Here is a 24,518-nt window from a genome sequence, read left to right as displayed (position 1 = left end):
CACAGTGAGACAGCAGCTAAGAGAAGAGGCCTCAGAATGAAGCACATTTGGTGATAATATTGGCATTCTTGATTCTGTTTGAAAATCAATCAACTACAAACACACAATATTTTTTCTGTTGGGAAAACCTCACTGGAAGATCCCCCCACCTGGCCTCTGAGCACTCCCAATGTCCTGAGTGCCCAGTCGTCATCTATCTCAATCTGAAACCAGCTGCTTGTCCATATTCTCAAGGGTAAAAGCAAAAGCAAGTCCTGGTAGACAGGGAGTATGCTCAGAAGATGGACTACGGCAAGGGAAAAAAACCCCACAAATGTGAACTCTAGCACCACTTAACTTATGAGAAAACAAAAAAGAGGCTATCAGGGACTTTCCTGGTGGTCCAGTGGTTAAGATGCTGCACTTACAATGCAGGGGATACAGGTTCAAACCCTGGTCAGGGAACTAAGATCCCACATGCCATGCAGACAAAAAAATAACAAAACAAAACAAGCTATCGGCAGCCAGCCTGGTTTGTTGTAAGATGGAATGAAGACATACAAGATTAAAAATTATGCCACAAGAGAGAGTAAAAAGCATGGAGAGGAGGTATAGCCATATAAGGTTTAAGAAAGCTTCAGAGTTTATAGCAGGCTTGATGAAGATTTTTTTCCCTTAAAAACAGTTATTAAAGATTAGAATCAGTTCAGTTCAGTCGCTCAGTCGTGTCCGACTCTTTGCGACCCCATGAATCACAGCACGCCAGGCCTCCCTGTCCATCACCAACTCCTGGAGTTCACTCAAACTCATGTCCATCGAGTCGGTGATGCCATCCAGCCATCTCATTCTTTGTCGTCCCCTTCTCCTCCCGCCCCCAATCCCTCCCAGCATCAGAGTCTTTTCCAGTGAGTCAGCTCGTTGCATGAAGTGGCCAAAGTATTGGAGTTTCAGCTTTAGCATCAGTCCTTCCAATGAACACCCAGGATTGATCTCCTTTAGAATGGACTGGTTGGATCTCCTTGCAGTCCAAGGGACTCTCAAGAGTCTTCTCCAACACCACAGTTCAAAAGCATCAATTCTTCAGTGATCAACCTAGATAGTATATTAAAAAGCAGAGATATTACTTTGCCAACAAAGGTCCGTCTAGTCAAGGCTATGGTTTTTCCAGTGGTCATGTGTGGATGTGAGAGTTGGACTGTGAAGAAAGCTGATCACCAAAGATTAGGTGACTCCTATTTCAAATTCATAAAACAGCAATAGAAAACTCCAAAGAACATGACAAATCAAGGAAACATGACATCATGAAAAGATCACAATAATCTTCCAGTAACCAGGCCCAAAGACATGGAAATTTGTGATTTACCTGATAAAAATTCAAAATAGTTATCCTATTTTGAATGAAATAGGAAATGAAATGCCCTACAAAAAGCACTTAGAGACGATTCAATGAAATCAGGAAAATAATACATGAACAACATGAAATTTAACAAAGATAAAGAAACAAAAAAGAACTAAGCAGAAATATTGGAGCTGAAGAATTCATTGAATGAAACAAAAAATGCAATAGAAGACATCAGTATAATAGAAAGATAGAATCAGTAACAGGAACTTCAGAATAACTTAGTCAGAGGAGAACAAAAAATAAAAAATGAAAGAGTGAAGAATGCCTATGCGATCTAAGGAACACTGCAAAATTGAAGTTCCAGAAGGAGAAGAAAAAGAGAGGGGGAAGAAAGTTGATTTAAAGAAATAATAGCTCAGAACATCCCAAACCTGGGGTGAGACTTGGATGTCCAATTTCATGAAGCTAATAGATCACCCCACTATCTCAATCAAAAATGACCTTCTCTAAGAAATAGATTTAAGGGACTAGATCTGATTGATAGAGTGCCTGATGAACTCTGGACGGAGGTTCGTGACATTGTACAGGAGACAGGGACCAAGACCATCCCCATGGAAAAGAAATGCAAAAGAGCGAAATGGCTGTCTGAGGAGGCCTTACAAATAGCTGTAAAAAGAAGAGAGGCGAAAAGCAAAGGAGAAAAGGAAAGATATAAGCATCTGAATGCAGAGTTCCAAAGAATAGCAAGGAGAGATAAGAAAGACTTCCTCAGTGATCAATGCAAAGAAATAGAGGAAAACAACAGAATAGGAAAAACAAGAGACCTCTTCAAGAAAATTAGAGATTCCAAGGGAACTTTTCATGCAAAGATGAGCTCGATAAAGGACAGAAATGGTATGGACCTAACAGAAGCAGAAGATATTAAGAAGAGGTGGCAGGAATACACAGAAGAACTGTACAAAAAAGATCTTCACGACCAAGATAGTCACGATAATGTGATCACTGACCTAGAGCCAGACATCTTGGAATGTGAAGTCAAGTGGGCCTTAGAAAGCATCACTACGAACAAAGCTAGTGGTGGTGATGGAATTCCAGTTGAGCTATTTCAAGTCTTGAAAGATGATGCTGTGAAAGTGCTGCACTCAATATGCCAGCAGATTTGGAAAACTCAGCAGTGGCCACAGGACTGGAAGAGGTCAGTCTTCATTCCAATCCCAAAGAAAGGCAATGCCAAAGAATGCTCAAACTACCGCACAATTGCACTCATCTCACACGCTAGTAAAGTCATGCTCAAAATTCTCCAAGCCAGGCTTCAGCAGTATGTGAACCGTGAACTCCCAGATGTTCAAGCAGGTTTTAGAAAAGGCAGAGGCACCAGAGATCAAATTGCCAACATCCGCTGGATCATGGAGAAAGCAAGAGAGTTTCAGAAAAACATCTATTTCTGCTTCATTGACTATGCCAAAGCCTTTGACTGTGTGGATCACAATAAACTGTGGAACATTCTGAAAGAGATGGGAATCCCAGACCACCTGACCTGCCTCTTGAGAAACCTGTATGCAGGTCAGGAAGCAACAGTTAGAACCGGTCATGGAACAACAGACTGGTTCCAAATAGGAAAAGGAGTGCGTCAAGGTTGTATATTGTCACCTTGCTTATTTAACTTATATGCAGAGTACATCATGAGGAACGCTGGGCTGGAAGAAGCACAAGCTGGAATCAAGATTGCTGGGAGAAATATCAATAACCTCAGATATGCAGATGACACTACCCTTATGGCAGAAAGTGAAGAGGAACTCAAAAGCCTCTTGATGAAAGTGAAAGAGGAGAGTGAAAAGGTTGGCTTGAAGCTCAACATTCAGAAAACAAAGATCATGGCATCTGGTCCCATCACTTCATGGGAAATAGATGGAAAAACAGTGGAAACAGTGTCAGACTTTGTTTTTTTGGGCTCCAAAATCACTGCAGATGCTGATTGCAGCCATGAAATTAAAAGACGCTTGCTCCTTGGAAGGAAAGTTATGACCAACCTTGATAGTATATTAAAAAGCAGAGACATTACTTTGCCGACCAAGGTCCGTCTAGTCAAGGCAATGGTTTTTCCCGTGGTCATGTATGGATGTGAGAGTTGGACTGTGAAGAAAGCTGATCGCCGAAGAATCGATGCTTTTGAACTGTGGTGTTGGAGAAGACTCTTGAGAGTCCCTTATACTGCAAAGAGATCCAACCAGTCCATTCTAAAGGAGATCAATCCTGGATGTTCATTGGAGGGACTGATGCTAAAGCTGAAACTCCAATACTTTGGCCACCTCATGAGACGAGTTGACTCACTGGAAAAGACTCTGATGCTGGGAAAGGTTGGGGGCGGGAGGAGAAGGGGACGACGGAGAATGAGATGGCTGGATGGCATCACCGACTCTGTGGACATGAGTTTGAGTGTACTCCGGGAGTTGGTGATGGACAGGGAGGCCTGGCGTGCTGTGATTCATGGGGTCGCGGAGAGTCGGACACGACTGAGCGACTGAACTGAACTGAACATATCAATAATTACTTTAAACATAAATAGATTGAATTATTCAGTCATAAGGTATAGAGTGGCAGGATGGATTAAAAACCAAGACCCAAGCTTTTCCGCCCACCCCCCCTCCCCCCGAGTGCTGCTCTGGCCGCACTGTGCTCGCTCTGAGCTCCCAGCTCCTGCTAAGCCAGCACCACTGTCACCTCCCTCCAGTCGCCATCATGATCATCTACCGGGACCTCATTAGCCATGACGAGACATTAGACATGACATCTACAAGATCCGGGAGGTCGTGGACAGGCTGTGTCTGGAGGTGGAGGGGAAGATGGTCAGTAGGACGGAGGGTAACATCGATGACTCGCTCGTTGGTGGAAATGCCTCCGCTGAAGGCCCCAAGGGCGAAGGTACCGAAAGCACAGTAATCACTGGTGTCGATATTACCATGAACCATCACTTGCAGGAAACCAGCTTCACAAAAGAAGCCTACAAGAAGTATATAAAAGATTCCATTCCATTCCATTCCATCGCTCAGTCGTGTCCGACTCTTTGCGACCCCGTGGTGTGTAGCCTACTAGGTTTCTCCATCCATGGGATTCTCCAGGCAAGAATACTTGGGTTACCATTTCCTTCTCCAGGGGATCTTCCCGACCCAGGGATCGAACCCGGGTCTCCTGCATTGGAGGCAGACGCTTTAACCTCTGAGCCACCAGGGAAACCCCACATCAAAGATTACATGAAGTCAATCAAAGGGTAACTTGAAGAACAGAGACCAGAAAGAGTAAAAACCTTTTATGACAGGGGCTGCAGAACAAATCAAGCACATCCTTGCTAATTTCAAAAACTATCAGTTCTTTATTGGTGAAAACATGAATCCAGATGGCATGGTTGCTCTGCTGGACTACCGTGAGGATGGTGTAACCCCATATATGATTTTCTTTAAGAATGGTTTAGAGATGGAAAAATGTTAACAAAGTTGGCAGTTACTTTGGATCAATCACCTGTTGTCATAACTGGCTGCCCACTGCTTTTCATCCACACAACACCAGGACTTAGACAGATGGGACTGATGTCATCTCTAGCTCTTCATTTGTTTTGAACTTTGATTTATTTGAAGTGGAGGCATTGTTTTTGAGAAAACATGTCATATAGGTTGTCTAAAAATAAAATGCATTTAAACTCATTGGAAAAAAAAAAACAAGACCCAACTATATACTGCCTACAAAAGACTCACTTCAGCTCTATGGACAATCTTAGACTAAAAGAAAAGGGATAGAAAATGATATTCCATGCAAGTGGAAACCAAAAAGAAGTGTGAGAAGCTATAAGATACCAAACTAAATAGACTTTATACCAAAAATGATTAACAGAAGACAAATAAGTTCATTATATAATGACTAAGAGGTCGACTCATCAAGAAGATTTAACAAATGTAAATATGCATGCACCCAACATCAGAATCCCTAAATATATTAAGAATATACTAAGAGATATTAGGGAGAAATAGACAACAACACAATAATAGAGGGTGTCAATAACTTGCTTTCAACAGTGTACAGATCATTAAGACAGAAATTAAACAAGGAAACATTAGACTTGAATCATACTTTAGATCAAGTGGACTAAATAGGCATATAAAGAACATTCTATTCAACAGCAGCAGAATGCACATTCTTCTCAAGTGCATATGGAACATTCTCCATTTCCATATAAAGTGCTCCATTCTCTACTCTTATTCAACATATTACTAGTGCTGGAAGTTCTAGCTAGAGCAATAAGGCAAGATGAGAAAATAAGAGGCATCCAAATAGGAAAGAAAGAAGTACAATTGTTAATATTTGTAGATGATGATCTTACATAGAGAAAATCCTACAGACTTCACCAAAAAAAAAAAGGTGGACTAATCAACGAATTCCATAAAGCTTCAGGATATAAAATCAACATATCAGTTGCATTTCTATACAGTAACAGCAAAATACCTGAAAAGGATATAAAGAAAACAATTCCATTTACAATAGCATAAAAGCAACAAACTACTTAAGAATAAACTTAAACAAGAGAGTGAAAGATCAGTACACTGAAAATCACAGAACTCTGATGAAAGAAATTGAAGGAAAGACAAATAAATTAGAAGATATCCTGTGATCATGGATTGGAAGAACTGATATGGTCAAAATGTCCATACTACCCAAAGCTGTCAAAATTCGAATTTTTTTTCCCACAGATATAGCAAAAAAAATCTTAAAATTTGTATAGAAGCATAAAGCAATCCTGAGAAAGAAAAACATAGCCAGAAGCATCACACTTCTTGGTTTCAAACTATTCTACACAGCTATAGCAATCAAAATAGTATGATTCTGGCATAAAAATATATACATAGATCCATGGAACAGAATAGAGAGCCCAGAAATAAATCCCTGCATGTATGGTCAATTAACATTTGAAAAGGGAACCAAGAATACTCAATAGGGAAAGGATAATCTCTTCAATAAATGGTCCTGGGAAAATTGGATAACCACAGGTAGAAAAATGAAACTGGATCCCTATCTTGCCTACTCACAAAATTAACCTGAAATGGATTAAAGGCTTAAACACCAGACCTAAAACCATAAAACTCCTAGAAGGAACTTAGGGGAAAATGTCCTTGAAATTTTCTTGGCAATGATTTTTTTTTTCAGACATGACATTAAAGCACAAGCTACAAAGCCAAAAATCAACATGTGAAACTACATCAAACTAAAAAGCTTCTGCAAGAAAAAGAGAAAATCAGCAAAATGAAAAGGCAACGTATGGAGTGGGAGAATGTATTTGCAAAAAATTTGTAAATGTAGTCATCAACATACAGCACTGTTAAACACTCACCTTAATGGACTTTACTTTTGGCTTCTGCTGTTGCTGCTGCTAAGTTGCTTCAGTCGTGTCCGACTCTGTGCGGACCCCATAGACGGCTGCTGCTGCTGCTGCTAAGTCACTTCAGTCGTGTCCGACTCTGTGTGACCCCATAGATGGAAGCCCACCAGGCTCCCCCGTCCCTGGGATTCTCCAGGCAAGAACACTAGCAAATCTCAGCTGAATCAGATGAAGCAGAAAACAAGCTGTACCATTTTCTAACTGCCACCAGAGGGCATATACTTGGAAATTTTCTTTTTAGACAAGTTTTTTTCTTCTGTAGTGACTGGCTGTAACTAAGACAGTAGACTGTTTTGTATACCAGGAGTGGACATGAACCTGCCATAGCATCATAGACCTGAGCTTTCCACTGCCTTGCTTTAAGACACATGCACCCATGACCACCCTGTATGTGAGGTGTGCCCTGTCTTTTTCAGTTTGGACAGTGAGTGTTAGAAAGACCCATCAGATTCACGACTGATATTTAGCATACAGCTTTGAAACCCCTGGGCTTCCCTGGTGGCTCAGATGGTAAACTGTCTGCCTGTAATGCGGGAGACCCAGGTTCGACCCCTGGGTAGGGAAGATCCCCTGGAGAAGGAAATGGCAACCCACTCCAGTACTCTTGTCTGGAAAATTCTATGGACAGAGGAGCCTGGTAGGCTATAGTCCCTGGGGTTGTAAAGAGTTGGACACGACCAAGTGACTTCACTTTGAAACCCCAGTGCTAAGTGTGGTCATTTCCACTAGCTCTATTTGCTTGAGAAGGAACAATGTCATGGTACAATCACCCTCTATCTAGTCACTGCCTTGACAAAATCCCCCAATGGCTTTCTAATGCCCTCTAGGTAAAGTGTGCACTATTTAACCTGACTTCCAAATCCCACTATAGACCGTGGTTTAGGCTTATCTCAAACTAGCTCCCTTTCCCCCATTCTTAACATGCACACATCTTTAATGTAGTCCTGAAGCAGTGAGCCCTGAAATTAGATGCTTCATATCACACCCTGCACATGGTAAATACTTGAGTTACTGCTGCTACTGCACTGACTGACCAGGGTTCTTGGCCTTCCCCAAGCAACAGAAGTTGACTAAATGCCAGACAAGTACTTCGAATAAGGCTTTATTGGGGAGTGAGAACAAACAACAGTTTCCCTTGTTTGCTATCTCTTGGGGTAGGGGGACAACTTGATCCTTATATGGGATGAGGGTAGGGGTGTGTCCAGGGGTCAGACTGGAGGGGTGACTTAGGTGGTATTATATGCAGGAGGCATGCACAGTACCCAGCTTTTGCTCCCAACACCCTATTTTTGCTCCAGGCTCCTCACAAGTATAAGTTGGGTTATTTTGGTCTCTTTGTATCTTTTGGGTCCAGAATTTGCCCCAACTGCACATGCGAGATTTTTCATCCCAGTTTGTGCTGTGTTGCTCAAGGAGAGGTGTATTCAGATATAACCATTGCAGCACTGTAGCAAAAGTCCCAGGTCCCAGGCCTATCTCATTCCCCTGAGAGACTCTACACCTGGACAGGGGCCACAGACCCTAACCTGTCCTAGAGGTATAGAAGTCCCTTGCTGACTGTTCCAAGGACCTGTAGGGACTTGGGCCACTTACTGCTATAATGGGCTGAATTCCTTGAGCCATGATGAATGAGCCTTACTTCAAACTGTTGGAGCCTGAAAGACACAAACCTGACCAAATGTTTAAACAAACAAGGGTTAAAAAGGAGAATAACAATAGCCATTAAAAGGCCTGATAAAGGAAAGAACCACTTTGAGCTTCCTTAACTGTTGACCAGACAAGAGAAGTGATATCAATCCTGCCAAAATTATGAAACCACTCTGTCTTGTTCTGCCAGAAGGCAATCAAGGACCAGATAATTGTTAAGAAGAACATTAACCAAGGAAACAAGAGAGGTCCCAAGTCCCATTAAGGTTTCAAATAGGAGCCCACCCACACTATCATTTGAATAGGCATCTCAGATCTTCCATGGGCTCACAGGTATACTGTTCTTCTGCTGTGACCTGCAGGGTTTCTGGAGGTACAAGGTTTAGTCTGGACAAATGTACCCAACTAGATATCCCTTGTGGTTTGACAGCAATGGGAGTGGTTAAAAGTACTTTATAGGGGCCCTTCCATTTTGGCAACAGTTGGTCTGAGGGGAACTCCTCTTTCCAGGTTTTAAGAAGAACTTGGTCCTCAGTATTTGTTTGTGAAGAAATTGCTCCTTCCTCTGTAGTTTTAGTGGGAGCTCACAGGGCCTGTGGGCATAGTCCTAGATTGACTTCTGAACTTGCCCTAGATTAATAATATCTCAGGGCCTGGCACATGTCATCATCCAGTAGAATGTCAGAAGCAAGAAAAGGCCTCCCATAGTTCAAGTCCCATAGTGTGTGGCATCATGTAAACTCTCAGTGAATTTCTGTTGCTGGGCTTCAGGGATTAGAACCTTATCCTCCTTCTTATACCACACTGTGCTTCCCCTCCCAAAACCCAATTTCTCAGCATGCTCTTGTTCCTGTGGGGAATACTGGGGGAGGTTAGGAAGCTCAAGGAGGTCAATCACTAGAGCCATACCTTGTTCAGGTTCTTGCAGTCGAGCTGCCTGTTTTGTAATTTGATCAGCTCTGCTGCAGTCCATGGGGTCACTCAGTCGGACACGACTGAGCAACCTCACTTTCACTTTTCGCTTTCACGCATTGGAGAAGGAAATGACAACCCACTCCAGTGTTCTTGCCTGGAGAATCCCAGGGATGGGGGAGCCTGGTGGGCTGCCGTCTGTGGGATCACACAGAGTCGGACACAACTGAAGCGACTTAGCAGCAGCAGCTGTTCCCTTGGCTCAGAAAAGACTCGTTGCTCTGATGGCCCCTGCAGTGGATTACTGCTACCTGATTGGGAAGCTGCAATGCTTCTAAAAAAGGAAGAATCAAATCTTTGTTTTATGAAGGAATTTTTACCAGTTAACCTTCATCTTTCTTTCCAAATGGCAGCATGAGCATGTAGCACATGGAACCCATATTGAGAGTTATAAAAATGTTGCAAAGCTCTCATTAATGCAATTAGTTTAGGTTTCTGGGCTGATGTCTGGGGTGACAGGGCCTTGGCTTCTATGATTTCATCTAGACCAACTATGGGATACCCTGCCTTTCAGGTTCTCATCTCTACAAAGCTGCTTCCATCATAAATCATTTGCCTCAGGACTGCCAATAGGCTCATCTAGAAGATTAGACCTGCTGGAGTAGGTCTGTTCTATGGTCTCTATACACTGAGGTACTAAGTTTCCATTCTCAATATTTAGAAGCAGAGTTACTGAGTTTGGCACACCTTTAAGGCAATGTTGAGGGTGTCCGTTAGAAAGACCTGATATCTTAACTTTCCTCCAGTCAACCAATGATGTCCTTTGACTTCCAGCACAGATTGTACCTGATGAGGGGTTAACTCATCTAAATGTTACCCCAGGGTGAACTTGGAAGCCTCATTAACCAACAGGGCTGTGGCTGCTACTGTCTGCAGGTAGCTTGGCCATCCCAGGGCCATTGAGTTCAGTTATTTTGAAAAATAAGTCACTGGTCTCTCATCCAGTTGGAAAGACTTTATATCCCATTTGCCAGAAAACTTAGGACCGTAACAGTATTTTTGAACTGAGTCTTGTTTGGTCACTGTTTATCAGGTGACTCAGCTGGTAAAGAATCCACCTGCCATGTGGGAGACCTGGGTTCGATCCCTGGGTTGGGAAGATCCCCTGGAGAAGGGAAAGGCTACCCACTCCAGTATTCTGGCCTGGAGAGTTCCATGGACTGTATAGTCCATGGGGTTGCAAAGAGTCGGACACGACTGAGCAACTTTCACTTTCACTATCAATAAATCATTGACATGTAGCAGAGTTCCCTTCTCAAGATTCAGTTCCCTTGCTAATGCATTTTCAAAAAGGTGGGGGCTGTCCAAGAAACCTTGTGAAATCACTGTCCATGTATATTGACCCTCCAGGGACCCCTCGAGGGTGAATCAGAGCAACCAAAAGCTGAACTATCTTTTATTAGCCTCTTATCCTTATTGGCTTCCTCTGTTAAGTCTCAGTCATTATAGACCGTGATGTCCTGCCAGGTGAGAGATGTCAACCTCGGCCTGATAAATTCAACCCTAAACTTGTCAGGGTTCTCTGAGAACCTGCCAAATCTCTCGTTACAGATTTCTAAATCCAACTGGAGTTGGGCACAATGTAAAATGCCAAAAGATCAGGACCTGAGGGCCTAGAGGTGGGAGTATTCCCACAGGAAATTTTTGGACATAAAGTAAGGTGAGAGACTAGACAGCAGAAAAATCTAAAACCTTTTCACCTATCTGTTTGGCAGCCATGATAGGGGAGAGCCTGAAGATTCCGTCTGACACAGGCAATAGTGGGTTTGAACAATTTTTCCCATATAATTTAATATACCAAATGAACGTAATTAGTTTAGGATATCTCTTTGGGATATTCCAGGGGCTGCTTGAAGCATCCCAAATTTAACTGGAAGTCAAGAGAATTTTAATTAGAATTTGATATTTGGGAATTCTGTTTAATTTTTTTTTTTTTTGAAAATAGTTCAAGTGGGATTTATTCCAGGACGGTAAGCACAATACAAAATTAGGAAATCTAATATGGTATCTCCTCATATTAGTGAATCAGATAATCATATTAGTGAATCAGATAATCATGAGAGATTTCCAAAAAGTACAACATCCCGATTTTTTTAGAAATTCAATAGAATTAATGACAAATACATACACAAAGCCAATAACTTATATCCTGCTTAATAGTGAAACAAGTATCTGATAAAAGGTCTCAAACAGATAAACATACTAAACAATAAAAAAGCAATAATATTCTAAATGAGAAAGCACTTTTCCCACTATGTGTATAATTGTCATTGCATTCCTCAAAAACACAAGAAAATCAATTGATAAACTTTTGGAAATCATAAGCAAATTCAATAAAACGATCAACCATAAAATAAGGGCAGAAAATCAGTAGGCTTCTTTTTCACAAAGAAAAAAATTCACTTAGAAATCACAATATAAAAACAGATCCCATCACATTAATGTAAGGTACATATGAGTAAATCCAAAAAACCAGAACATGACCTATCAGATTAAAACTATAAAATTGTACTAGAAGACCTTAAAAAAAAAGACATAGGAATATGAAGAGGGCTGTTACGTTCTACTATAGGAAGATTAAAAAATTTTAAATGTCACTTCTCTACATCTATAATTGAACTACTGCTCAATCAAAATTCCTAGATAACTTTTCTATAAACTTGATAAAAATGATTATAAAGTTCATCTGGAAAAACAAAGGTGTAAGCATAGCCAGAATATTTCCAAAATGACAATAATAAAGGGGATTAATTCTATCATATTAAATGTGCTATCTAAATCTACAGGGGCTTCCCTTGTGGCTCAGCTGGTAAAGAATCCGCCTGCAATGTAGGATACCTGGGTTCAATCTCTGGGTTGGGAAGATCCCCTGGAGAAGGGAAAGGCTACCCACTCCAGTATTCTGGCCTGGAGAATTCCAAGGACTGTATAGTCCATGGGGTTGGAAAGAGTCAGATACGACTGAGCAACTTTCACTTTCATAAATCTACAGTTATTAAAACAATGATGAAGGGAAACAAAATAAAGCGTTAGTTATATATTTAAAGGATGGAATTTCAAATCAGTGAGGCACTGAGGAAAATAAATACATATAACAGCCTCTCTTCTTACATAAAAACAATCTTTTTCCTAAGTCTGCTCCCTAATAAATCATTTCACATGAATTCTCAACCCAGTCTGCTACTGGAGAATTCAGTTGAACCTGCACCACATTATTTAATTCTCAAATACAAACATATGAAGCAGGTTTTTTTCTTTTTTTTTTTTTATTCGTGAAAATTTTATTTATTATTATTATTTTTTTAATTTAAACATCTGGTCAGATAAGATCATAGGTCACTGTGAAACCATTATTTCTTGAGCTAAGGTGGAAAAGAGATATCAAAAGTAAATACAGATCACTTAAAGGCACAGAAACTCACACAATATGGTATCAAAAGGAGTGTTCCAAGACAAATTCATTGTCTTATGAAAAAGAAAAACCAAATCCAGTCCCACAGCCATGTTTGTCCTCTTTTCTTTCCATCTCTAGGGCAAAATCATTCTTTTTCCTTTCAGCAAAATATATTTCCATTCCTCATAGCTTCTTTTCTGAAAGCACTGCTTGTACTTTCCTTAAGCAACCATGAACTGTCTTCTACATTAGCATTCTAAAGTTCACTAAAAAAAAAAAATCTCAAACATCCTTAGTTTCTCTCTCATAGAAAGACAAAAGTAAGCAAATTTAGATCTATTTAGCAGTTAAAGTTCAAAATTTTATCTTATTTGAAATGACCTGGATATTCAGTGAATTCCTTTCATTTAACTTAATTTAGTTTCAAATACCAAACTTTGGAAACACTGTTTTAGATGGATGTTTCCAAAACATAGTTAATCCTATAGAGTTTACCAAAAAGTTCTTATCCATTACATTTACTTTAAAATTTGATCTTACCAGGTTGTTTTCCATGTTGGCAAATTTTATAACAAAAACAATATGCACTTATTGACTTTCAGTAACCCTAGGTACAATGAAAGTATTATACTTCATGTTAAGGACTCTAAAGATAGATCTATATTAATTAAACCCACAGTTCAGTTCAGTTGCTCAGTCGTGTCCGACTCTTTGCAACCCCATGAATCACAGCACGCCAGGCCTCCCTATCCATCACCAACTCCCAAGTTCACTGAAACTCACACACAAGCTGAAGCCAAATAAGCCAGTTTCTGTAGAACTAGAACATAGTTTTCCTGCTTGAATTTAAAATGGTCCTTTTTTTCCCCCCTTCAGTCTGGGGGACTACAGATGAATCAGGCAGTTCTGATAGCTCAGGCAAAATTAGTTACATTTCAAAGGTAGAGGAGAGAGGTGCAAACCCCTCAAGCTCAGGCAGACAATAGTTACGTTGCAAAGACAGAAGAGCAAGATGCAAGACCCTGGAACTCAAGCAAGAATAGTTACATTGCAAGAGCAGAAGGGGGAAAAATGCAAGCTCCTGTCTTTTCTTTTTGTTCTTTAAAATCCCACTAAATATCTAAGACTGGAATCTCAGGCAATGTGGGCTATTTGTATCAGCAGAAACATGCAGGAGCAGTTGGACAGGCAAAGCTATACCACAAAGATACCAATCACAAAACCTAAAAGACACAAACAAGTTTTCAGGATAAAGGGGGCAGGAGGGGATGGGAATGCAGGGTTGAGGACCAAGGGAGAAGTATAGGGAGGAGGGACAGAAAGCCTGAAAAAGAAACAGAGAGAAATTGCCATTTCAACCTGCCTGCTGCAGATGTCTATTCAGGCATGAACTTGGGCCCCTTCCAGAAAGAGCTAGTGAAGGAGGGAGCACCCTGTCCAGTGAAGGATGGAACATCCTATCCAGTGAAGGAGGATGTGCCCTGTTGAGTAAAGGAGGGAGTGCCCTGTCCAGTGAAGAAGGGAGTATCCTGTCCAGTAAATGAGAAAGCACCCGTCGAATAAAGGAGGAAGCGCCCTGTTCAATGAAGTAGGAAGCACTCTGTCCAATGACAGAGGGAACGCCTTGTCCAGGGAAGTAGGGATAGTCCTGTTGAATGAAGGAGGGAGTGCCCTGTCCAGTGGAGGGAGCACCCTGTTGAATGAAGGAAGGAGTGCCATGTCCAGCAAAGAAGGAGGGAGTTCCCTGTTGAATGAAGGAGGGAGCACCCTGTCCAGTGAAGGAGGGAACAACTTGTTGAATGAAGGAGGGAGTACCTTGTCCAATGAAGGAGGGAGTATCCTGTCCAGTGAAGGAGGGAGTGTCCTGTCAAGTAAAGGAGAAAGCACCCTGTCGAATAAAGGAGGAAGCACCCTGTCCAAAGATGGAGGGAGTGCCCTGTTCAGTGGAGGGAGCACCCTGTTGAATGAAGGAGGGAGTACCCTCTCCAGCAAAGGAGGAAGGAGTACTCTGTCCAGCGAAGGAGGGAGAGTCCTGTCAAATGAAAGAGGGATCACACGTCCAGTGGATGGAGCACTCTGTCGAATGAAGGAGGGAGTGCCCTGTCCAATGAAGGAGGGAGTTCCCTGTCGAAAGAAAGAGGGAGTGCCCTGTCCAGTGAAGGGAGCACCCTGTCCACTGAAGGATGGAGTTCCCTGTCTAGTGAAGGAGGGAGGGCCCTGTCCACTGCTCACCAGAGTGATCAAGCTTGGAAACTGGCCAGTTGTATATTGCCTGTGGGAATGCAACCCATGGGTGGGACTCTTACCCATGTATACAATTTGTGTGTCATCTGTGGGTCCCCAAACCACTGATGAGACTCTCACCCACGGGCCTGTGGGTTCCAAAACTGCAGGTGGAATACTCATCCATGAATATACCCGTTTAAAGATATCTGCTCCTTTAGCCCATATCCAACCAGACATCTCTTGGAGGCGGGGAAATGAAGGTGAGACTGTTGGGACCATCAGACTTCCAGGCACTACACGACAAGAGGTTTGAATCTCTATCACTCTCATAAATCTCTGGTCAGCAAGAGCCTGCTGGACCACTGTCTGCACAATGTGAGGCAAGCCTCTCCCACTTCCACTTGTCACCCATCTAGGTGAGCTGTTGCCAGTCACAGGCACCATGGTCTCACAAACTGAGAGGAGTGATGCTGTAGCTGCCAGATGTCCATACTGTCAGAAGAAGAGGACAGGGGGAGGAGAGGACAGAGAAGTAGATTTCAGGAGAAGAGAAAGGAAAGGACAACAGAGAAAGGAAAAATGGTGAGAAAGGGCAAAGCTGAGGAAAGTGTTGCCTAAATGAGGGTACTGAGGCCCCCGGGGGCCAGGAAGGCAGACTTACCAAATGTGGTGACACTGAAACAAGAGGTTCAGGTGGCCACTTGTCACCCACAGGGAAACTGCATTCTGTGCTCCTGTAAGTGTCTAGATCCTCTCCCCAGAAGGGGACAATTGCCCCAGTTTGGGCACCACAAAGTATGTTACAGACCAGGTTTCTTGGCTTTCCTCAATTAATAGAAATCGACTAGAAGAGAGACAAGAAATCTGGACAAGGCTTTACTAGGGCCTCTGCTGCAGTAGGAGGGAGTAAGAACAAACAACAGGTTCTGTTGCTCACTACCTCCCCAATACGGGAAGGACAGACTTGTTCCTTATATGGAATGAAAGTAGGGGTGTGTCCAGGGGTTGGCCAGAAGGGTGGCTTTGTGTTTTGCCCATCCCTTAGGTGGAGTTGAGTGCAGGAGGCATGTGCAGTACCCTGCTTTTGACCCAACCCCTAGCTTTTGCTCTCGGCCCCTCAAAAGTGGCAGTTGGTATTTTGATCTTTTTGTATCTTTTGGGTCCTAAATTTGCCCCAACTGCAGGTGCACAGTTATTTTTAGTCCCATATACTTTCTTTGTGTTTTGTTGCTCAAGGAGAGGTGTGTCCAGGTGCAAGTATTGCAGCTCTGCAGCAAAGGGTCCCAGGCCCAAGGCCTGTCTCACTACTACTACTACTACTGCTTCTACCACTAAGACTAGAAATTGGCAGAAGCAAGGTTGAACTCAGGTCTCCTGACCAAGTCCAGTGCTCTTGGCTCCCTCTGCTTCTTTGCAGCACACAGTTCAGTACATAGTGAACATCTAACAATGAAATTTTTGATTCCACTCTTCTTGGCTCCTTCTGCATCCTTTCTTAGGGTCCTGGACCCAAGGGATAGAACAGGGGATTTTAGTAAGCAGAGGACAGGACTGGTTTCCCCCTGAGCAGACATAGATGTGTGCAGCATTGGAAGTCTGGAGTTGGAAGCTGCTTTTGATACCATCTCCTCCAAGCCAATGCATAAATAATTTCTACAGCACCAATTACATAAGCTTACCCAGTCTCTTCCTGTGTGTACCTTTCCGTTAAAAGGCTGCTGATCCCAGGACTTTTTTGGCTGTGATGGGAAAACAGTTCTTGTCCTGCTGCCTCTTGGCATTTTTGCCCCTGGCTCTCATTCTGCCTGCTGAAAAGACACATTTCCTAGCATGAACCCAGACCCTGCCAGCTCAGATCATCCTCTTCCTCTCTTGTTATAGCTGGAAAATGTGTCAGCAAAGCAATCATTCAAATTTCCATCCTTACCATTTTTCACTTTGTTCTTTTTGGCCTTGGTTTTGTACATTGGCTTTGAAACTATCATCCCAGAGCTAATGCTGGTGGTGATGAGTAACTAAGAACACTCTACTTTTGCAATACACAGCACATTACAAAAATGGAAAGATTTTGCTTTCTTAGAGATGCAAGTGGCTTCTTGGGCATATATTGTAAATATCTTTTCTTTTTCTTCTCCTTTCAAACTTTGCGCATCTCTATCAGCAAGTCAGAATCTCAAATAACCATGAGCTCCGAATTCCTAACTCTAGAGGTCTAAGTGTCATGGCAGTCTGAGTACGTGTTGGGAAAGAATTTCCAGACACAGAGTATTGCAGAAAGGAGTGAGTTTATTAAGAACAAAGAGCAGAGATAATGCTGCAAGCACAGCGGGCTAATCTCCTGACAAACCAGGGAGAGCTAACCAGACGCTGTTAGAACAGCGGACTGGCTCAAGGGAGAGCCAGTGATTTTCATGGGTTAGTAGCAAATTTTTATAGCCTCAAGACAAAATTCCTGCTGGAAGAATATCATTAGGTGATTGGTTAGGGTGCTATAGGGTGAGTACCTCGGTGGGCATTTTTGCCTAATTTGGGGTCAGGAAGCTTGTTGGTGATGATCAGGGGGGCTTTGGCAACAGTTACAGACTGTCAGTTCTGGAGATGACCTTCATTCTGAGCTCCACTTCTGCGGCCTCCCACATGTGACCTTGGGATAGGACTCCCCACTGAGCTCTGCTTTGCTTAGCCTCTCAGTCATATCTGACTATTTATTTTTAATTAATTAATTTTAATTGGAGGCTAATTACTTTACAATATTGTAGTGGTTTTTGCCATACATTGACATGAATTCAGCCATGGGTGTACATGTGTCCCCCATCCTGAACACCCCTCCCACCTCCCTCCCCATTCCATCCCTCAGGGTTGTCCTAGTACACTGGCCCTGAGTACTCTGTCTCATGCATCAAACCTGGACTGGCAATCTATTTCACATATGGTAATATACATGTTTCAATGCTGTTCTATCAAGTCATCCCACCCTTGCCTTCTCCCACAGAGTCCAAAAGTCTGTTCTTTACATCTGTGTCTCTTTGGCTATCTCGCAAATAGGGTCATCATTACCTTCTCTCTAAATTCCACATATAAATGTTAATATGCTGTATTGGTATTTTTCTTTCTCACTTACTTCACTCTGTATAATAAGCTCCAGTTTCATCCACCTCATTAGAACTGATTAAAATGCATTCTATTTAATAGCTGGTTAATATTCCATTGTGTATATGTACCACAGCTTTCTTATCCATTCGTCTGCTAATGGACATCTAGGTTGCTGCCATGTCCTAGCTATTATAAACAGTGCTGTGATGAACATTGGGGTACATGTCTCTCTTTCAATTCTGATTTCCTTTGTGTGTATGCCCAACAGTGGGATTGCTAGGTTGTATGGCAGTTCTAGCTCCAGTTTTTTAAGGAATCTCCACACTATTCCCCATAGTGGCTGTACTAGTTTGCATTCCCACCAACAGTGTAAGAGGGTTCCATTTTCTCTGCACCTTCTCGAGCATTTATTGATTGTAGACTTCTGAATAGCAGTCATTCTGACCGGCGTGAGATGGCACCTCATTGTGGGTTTGATTTGCATTTCTCTGATAATGAGTGATGTTGAGCATCTTTTCATGTCTTTGTTTGCCACCTGTATGTCTTCTTTGGAGAAATGTCTGTTTGGTTATTTGACCCATTTTTTATTAGGGTGGTTTATTTTTCTGATATTGAGCTGCCTGAGCTGCTTGTATATTTTTGAGATTAATTCTTTGTCAGCTGCTTCGTTTTCTCCCATTCTGAAGTCTGTCTTTTCATCTTGCTTATATTTTCCTTTGTTGTGCAAAAGCTTTTAAGTTTCACTAGGTCCCATTTATTTATTTTTGTTTTTGTTTTCATTACTCTGAGAGGTGGGTCATAGAGGATCCTGCTGTGATTTATGTCAGAGAGTGTTTTGCCTATGTTTTCACCTAGGAGTTTTATAGTTTCTGATCTTGCATTTAGATCTTTAATCCATTTTGAGTTTATTTTGGGGTATTGTGTTAGAAAGTATTCTAGTTTCATTCTTTTACAAATGGGACCCGGAGAAGGCAATGGCAAGCCACTCCAGTACTCTTGCCTAGAAAATCCCATGGATGGAGGAGCCTGGTAGGCTGCAGTCCGTGGGGTTGCTAGGGATTGGACATGACTGAGCGACTTCACTTTCACTTTTCTCTTTCACACATTGGAGAAGGAAATGGCAACCCACTCCAGTGTTCTTGCCTGGAGAATCCCAGGGACGGGGGAGCCTGGTGGGCTTCCATCTATGGGGTCACACAGAGTCGGACACGACTGAAGTGACTTAGCAGCAGCAGCAGCACAAATGAGACCAGTTTTCCCAGCACCACTTGTTAAAGAGATTGTCTTTCCTCCATTGTATATTCTTGCCTCCTTTGTCCAAAATAAGGTGTCCATAGGTGCGTGGATTTATCTCTGGCTTTGTATTTTGTTCCATTGATCTACATTTCTGTCTTTGTGCCAGTACCATACTGTCTTGATGACTATAGTTTTGTAGTGTAGTCTGAAGTCAGGCAGGTTGATTCCTCCAATTCCATTCTTCTTTCTCGAGATTGCTTTGGCTATTCGAGGTTTTTTGTATTTCCATACAAATTGTGACATTATTTGTTCTAGTTCTCAGAAAAATACCATTGATAGCTTGATAGGGATTGTATTGAATCTATAGATTGCTTTGGGTAGTATATTCATTTTACTATATTGATTCTTCCCATTCATGAACAAGTATATTCCTCCATCTATTTATGTCATCTTTGATTTCTTTCATCATTGTTTTAGAGTTTCCTATATACAGGTCTTTTGTTTCTTTAGGTAGATTTATTCCTAAGTATTTTATTCTCTTCCTTGCAATGGTGAATGGAATTGTTTCCTTAATTTCTCTTTCTGATTTCTCATTGTTAGTGCTTAGGAATGCAAGGGGAGGTGGTCCTAAGATGGCAGAGGAATAGGACGGGGAGACCACTTTCTGCACCAGAAATTCATCGAAAGGATATTTGAACGCTGATCAAATTCCACAAAACAACTTCTGAATGTTGGCAGAGAACAATGGGCACCCAGAAAGGCAGCCCATTGTCTTCAAAAGGTGGTAGGACAAAATATAAAAGATAAAAAGAGACAAAAGAGGTAAGGATGGAGGTCCATCCCTATTTATAATAAAAACCCTCCAGAAAGCAGAAATAGATGGAACATACCTCAACATAATAAAAGCCATATATGACAAACCCACAGCAAACATTATCTTCAATGGTGAAAACTTGAAAGCATTTCCCCTAAAGTCAGGAACAAGACAAGGGTGCCCACTCTCACCACTACTATTCAACATAGTTTTGGAAGTTTTGGCCACAGCAATCAGAGCAGAAAAAGAAATAAAAGGAATTCAGATTGGAAAAGAAGAAGTAAAACTCTCACTGTTTGCAGATGACACGATCCTCTACATAGAAAACCCTAAAGACTCTACCAGAAAATTACTAGAGCTAATCAATGAATAGAGTAAAGTTGCAGGATATAAAATCAACACACAGAAATCCCTTGCATTCCTATACACTAACAATGAGAAAACAAAGAGAAATTAAGGAAACAATTCCATTCACCATTGCAAGGAAAAGAATAAAATACTTAGGTATATATCTACCTAAAGAAACAAAAGACCTATATATAGCAAACTATAAAACATTGATGAAAGAAATCAAAGAGGACACAAATAGATGGAGAAATGTACTTGTTCATGGATGGGAAGAATCAATATAGTGAAAATGAGTATGAAAGTGAAATTGAAAGTCACTCAGTCGTGTCCGACTCTTTGTGACCCCATGGACTATACAGTCCATGGAATTCTCCAGGCCAGAATTCTGGAGTAGGTAGCCTTTCCCTTCTCCAGGGGATCTTCCCAACCCAGGAATCGAACCCAGGTCTCCCACATTGCAGACGGATTCTTTACCAGCTGAGCCACAAGGGAAGCCAGTGAGTATGAGTATACTACCCAAGTAATCTATAGATTCAATGCAATACCTATCAAGCTAACAATGGTATTTTTCAGAGAACTAGAACAAATAATGTCACAATTTGTATGGAAACACAAAAAAAACCTCAAATAGCCAAAGCAATCTTGAGAAAGAAGAATGGAACTGGGGGAATCAACCTGCCTGACTTCAGATTACACTACAAAGCTTCAGTCATCAAGACAGTATATTATTGCCACAAAGACAGAAATATAGATCAATGGAACAAAATAGAAAGCCCAGAGATAAATCCACGCACCTATGGACACCTTATCTTGGACAAAGGAGGCAAGAATATAAAATGGAGGAAAGACAATCTCTTTAACAAGTGGTGCTGGGAAAACTAGGCAACCACTTGTGAAAGAATGAAACTAGAACACTTTCTAACACCATACCCAAAAATAGACTCAAAATGGATTAAAGATCTAAATGTAAGACCAGAAACTATAAAACTCCTAGAGGAAAACATAGGCAAAACACTCTCTGACATAAATCACATCAGGATCCTCTATGACCCACCCCCAGAGTAATGGAAATAAAAGCAAAAATAAACCAGTGGGTCCTAATTAAACATAAAAGCTTTTGCACAATGAAGGAAACTATAAGCAACATGAAAGGACAGCCTTCAGAATAGGAGAAAATAATAGCAAATGAAGCAACTGACAAAGAAATAATCTCAAAAATATACAAGCAACTCCTGCAGCTCAATTCCAGAAAAATAAACGACCCAATCAAGAAATAGGTCAAATAATTAAACAAACATTTCTCCAAAGAATACATACAGATGGCTACCAAACACATGAAAAGATGCTCAACATCCCTCATTATCAGAGAAATGCAAATCAAAAGCACAAAGAGGTACCACTTCATGCTAGTCAGAATGGCTGCTATCCAAAAGTCTACAAACAATAAATGCTGGAGAGGGTGTGGAGAAAAGTGAACCCTCTTACACTGCTGGTAATGCAAACTAGTACAGCCACTATGGAGATCAGTGTGGAGATTCCTTAAAAAACTGGAAATAGAACTGCCATCAGTTCAGTTCAGTCGCTCAGTCGTGTCTGACCCTCCACGACCCCATGAATCACAGCACGCCAGGCCTCCCTGTCCATCACCAACTCCCGGAGTTCACTCAAACTCATGTCCACAGAGTCGGTGATGCCATCCAGCCATCTCATTCTCCGTCGTCCCCTTTTCCTCCCGCCCCCAACCTTTCCCAGCATCAGAGTCTTTTCCAGTGAGTCAACTCGTCGCATGAGGTGGCCAAAGTATTGCAGTTTCAGCTTTAGCATCAGTCCCTCCAATGAACATCCAGGATTGATCTCCTTTAGAATGGACTGGTTGGATCTCCTTGCAGTATAAGGGACTCTCAAGAGTCTTCTCCAACACCACAGTTCAAAAGCATCGATTCTTCGGCGATCAGCTTTCTTCACCATCCAACTCTCACATCCATACATGACCACGGGAAAAACCATAGCCTTGACTAGACGGACCTTGGTTGGCAAAGTAATGTCTCTGCTTTTTAATATACTATCTAGGTTGGTCATAACTTTCCTTCCAAGGAGCAAGCGTCTTTTAATTTCATGGCTGCAATCAGCATCTGCAGTGATTTTGGAGCCCAAAAAATTAAAGTCTGACACTGTTTCCACTGTTTTTCCATCTATTTCCCATGAAGTGATGGGACCAGATGCCATGATCTTTGTTTTCTGAATGTTGAGCTTCAAGCCAACCTTTTCACTCTCCTCTTCCACTTTCATCAAGAGGGTTTTGAGTTCCTCTTCACTTTCTGCCATATGGGTAGTGTCATCTGCATATCTGAGGTTATTGATATTTCTCCCAGCAATCTTGATTCCAGCTTGTGCTTCTTCCAGCCCAGCGTTCCTCATGATGTAGTCTGCATATAAGTTAAATAAGCAAGGTGACAATATACAACCTTGACGTACACCTTTTCCTATTTGGAACCAGTCTGTTGTTCCATGTCCAGTTCTAACTGTTGCTTCCTGACCTGCATACAGGTTTCTCAAGAGGCAGGTCAGGTGGTCTGGGATTCCCATCTCTTTCAGAATGTTCCACAGTTTATTGTTATCAACACAGTCAAATGCTTTGGCATAGTCAATGAAGCAGAAATAGATGTTTTTCTGGAACTCTCTTGCTTTCTCCATGATCCAGCGGATGTTGGCAGTTTGTTTGAGCTACCCCACGTCCAACAGGCAGTGGCTGCGCGGGCGCAGGAGGGCCGAGAGGAGCTACTCCACATTCAAGGTCAGGAGGGGCGGCCTTGAGGAGATACCCCTCGTCCAAGGTAAGGTACAGCGACTGCACTTTGCTGGAGCAGCTGTGAAGAGATTTTCCACGACCAAGGTAAGAGAAACCCAAATAAGACGGTAGGTATTGCTAGGGGGCATCAGAGGGCAGACACACTGAAATCATAATCACAGGAAACTAGCCGATCTGATCACATGGACCACAGCCGAATGTGGTCCACTGGAGAAGGGAATGGCAAACCACTTCAGTATACTTGCCTTGAGAACCCCATGAACAGTAACAAAGGGCAAAATGATAGGATACTGAATGAGGAATTCCCCAGGTCGGTAGGTGCCCAGTATGCTACTGGAGCTCAGTGGAGAAATAACTATAGAAGGAATAAAGGGATGGAGCAAAAGCAAAACCAATACCAAGCTGTGGATGTGACCAGTGATAGAAGCAAGGTCCGGTGCTATAAAGAGCAATATTGCATAGGAACCTGAAATGTTAGGTCCATGAATCAAGGCAAATTGGAAGTGGTCAAACAGGAGATGGCAAGAGTGAACGTCGACATTCTAGGAATCAGTGAATTAAAATGGACTGGAATGGGTGAATTTAATTCGGATGACCATTATATCTACTACTGTGGGCAGGAATCCCTTAGAAGAAATGGAGTAGCCATCATGGTCAAAGAAAGAGTCCGAAATGCAGTACTTGGATGCAATCTTAAAAATGACAGAATGATTTCTGTTCGTTTCCAAGGCAAACCATTCAATATTACAGAACTGCCATATGACCCAACAATTCCACTGCTGGGCATACACACCAAGGAAACTTGAATTGAAAGAGACGTGTGTACCCCAATGTTCATCACAGCACTGTTTATAATACCCAGGGCATGGCAGCAACCTAGATGTCCATCAGCAGACGAATGGATAAGAAAGCTGTGGTACATATCACAGTGGAATATTACTCAGCCATTAAAAGAATACATCTGAATCAGTTCTAATGAGGTGGATGAAACTGGAGCCTATTATACAGAGTGAAGTAAGCCAGAAAGGAAAACATCAATACAGTATACTAACGCATATATATAAAATTTAGAAAGATGGTCACAATAACCCTATATGCAAACAGTAAAAAAGACACAGATGTATAGAACAGTCTTTTTTACTCTGTGGGAGAAGGTGAGGGTGGGATGATTTGAGAGAAAAGCATTGAAACATGTATATTACCATATGTGAAATGGATCGCCAGTCCAGGTTC

The 24,518-nt window shown here is 41.9% G+C and overlaps 1 non-coding gene and 1 pseudogene across 1 annotated transcript; both read left to right on the top strand.

Annotated features, from left to right (window-relative positions):
- Positions 1–371: 371 nt before the first annotated feature.
- On the top strand, positions 372–444 carry TRNAV-UAC (transfer RNA valine (anticodon UAC)). Its single transcript has one exon. It is a non-coding gene; the product is annotated as a tRNA-Val (tRNA).
- Positions 445–4,057: 3,613 nt separating this feature from the next.
- On the top strand, positions 4,058–4,971 carry LOC129564636 (translationally-controlled tumor protein-like; annotated as a pseudogene).
- Positions 4,972–24,518: the final 19,547 nt, after the last annotated feature.

This window comes from Moschus berezovskii, chromosome X (assembly GCF_049115385.1).
Source record: "Moschus berezovskii isolate FMDL1 chromosome X, NW_MosBer_1.0, whole genome shotgun sequence".
NCBI classification, from domain to species: Eukaryota; Metazoa; Chordata; class Mammalia; order Artiodactyla; family Moschidae; genus Moschus; species Moschus berezovskii.
The sequence above is the reverse complement of the archived record's forward strand: the minus strand, read 5'-3'. Positions and strand labels throughout refer to the sequence as shown.